This window comes from Echinococcus granulosus (assembly GCF_000524195.1).
Source record: "Echinococcus granulosus chromosome Unknown EG_S00017, whole genome shotgun sequence".
Taxonomy (NCBI): domain Eukaryota; kingdom Metazoa; phylum Platyhelminthes; class Cestoda; order Cyclophyllidea; family Taeniidae; genus Echinococcus; species Echinococcus granulosus.
The window spans coordinates 4,472-6,157 of NW_020170397.1; the positions used below are offsets into that span (position 1 = coordinate 4,472).

The following is a 1,686-nucleotide window of genomic DNA, read 5'->3' on the forward strand; positions in this document are numbered from 1 at the left end:
GCTTTCGTCTGTAAAATGCCAATTCTACAGCTCCAATGAGACTGCTTCTCTATGACCATTCCCAAAGTGTGATTGAAGCAATTAGTTCCCCACAGAACTTTGCTGTCATGACAGCATCCAATTGCCAAATATTAACAAAAGTAAAAACGAAAATCGTGCCCAATGAATACGGGAAATAGCTGGCACTGTAAGGCAGTCAGCAAGGCTTTATGGTTACCTAAAAAGGAAACACACCTTTAAATAGGCAAGCACTTTCAGTTTGCGGGATTAGATGTTCTTCTATTTACCTGTTTGGTTAAATGAATTAATTAACAATTCAGAATGAAAATATTGCCATTTTGTGCTGCAGGATAGAAATTATTTTACGAATTTGCACAATTCTTATGTGAAAATTTGCCCACAAATAGGTCCCATGTTGTCGCAGAATGCAGACACTAGGTGTCTTCAATTTGTAGTAATCCGTAGGAGTTTGAAAGAGGGTGGGAGGAATGTGGTCATAGTGCCATGCTCTCAGGCAGTCGATCAGGCTGCGCAGATTCCACAGCTCATATATCCACTGGCATGGCACAGAGGTTAGCCCATTTGGCCAAAGTACACTAGCAAAGACGCAAAAAAGCTGAAACAGAATTCGGAAGAATTCCTTCCCGAATCAAGTTCATGCTGGGTCCTCCTTGGGGGTACGGGCATGACCGGGCACCAGCTCACCATGTTGCCTCCCCCATTGGGTAAGCAACACAGCACTTTGGAAGAAGATCGCATTACCCTCGAAAGGCAATTGCAGGTAGTCTTTATCGTCAAGCTCGTTTTGCTAGGCTTATGACAATTGTTGGTTCTTTAGAATTCCTCCATTGCTTTACAATGCGTGAAAGCGTGTTGGCGTTCTAATTACTTGCTTCCTTCTCAACAATGTGGTGATTCGCTTTAAGCGGGTACCGCGATGAAGCGAAATGTGATGTAGCACTCGTGAACATGCAAGTCGGCATGTTATTCACACAAATGGAAAAGTCGCATGCGAGTGATTTTCAACGGCACGAAATGTGTGAGCAATAAAGCATGCTTCTCAGGAATGGTTGTCATAAATCCTTGTCATTGCGCAGTCACCTCGAAGCCACTTCAAGTCAATGAAGTCCTCCAATGTGCTCAGTAGCAAAATGGCATATAAAAGCTGCGGTGGGTCAGTGATCCTCAGAATTCCCTCAAATGTGGAACGCGTATCGTGTGACTGCAGTGCTTCTTTGCTTCATAGCGTTCAGTATGTTTCCTATTCTTATTCATGCGCACAATGACTTTATTCTCTGTCCCACTATCACTAATTTACCCTACTTATTTACATTCTTTCCTGTGAAAACTTGAGTAGCTATAAGGTGTAGGATCTCGAAAGCTGACTGAATAATAGTGAAAGTTATTGTAAAGAACAAAAGGCTCGTGTAGTCAGTCGGTAAAACAGATGCCATCATGGCATAATAGGAGTTGAACAATCAAATGTACCATTCACTTCCCCATATTTTGTAAGGATTAACGGACGCGAGTGCAATCGATGAATCCAATGATGTTGCCAATGACGAGGGGAGAAGAAAGGGAACAGCCGAAAGTTCACCGGACATTGGTGCAGTTAATTCGAAGTTCAACACCGAAAAAGAGAGCAAAGTTGTAGAAATTCGGATTGTGACAACGGAGTCTGCGCCC

General features: G+C 42.9%; 1 protein-coding gene across 1 annotated transcript in view; it reads left to right on the top strand.

The window, feature by feature from the left end:
* EGR_03272 (hypothetical protein) overlaps positions 1–1,686 on the top strand; it is a gene marked incomplete at both ends in the record, with an annotated part of 9,176 nt that overhangs the window by 2,550 nt on the left and 4,940 nt on the right. The gene's annotated exons all lie outside the window — the stretch shown is intronic.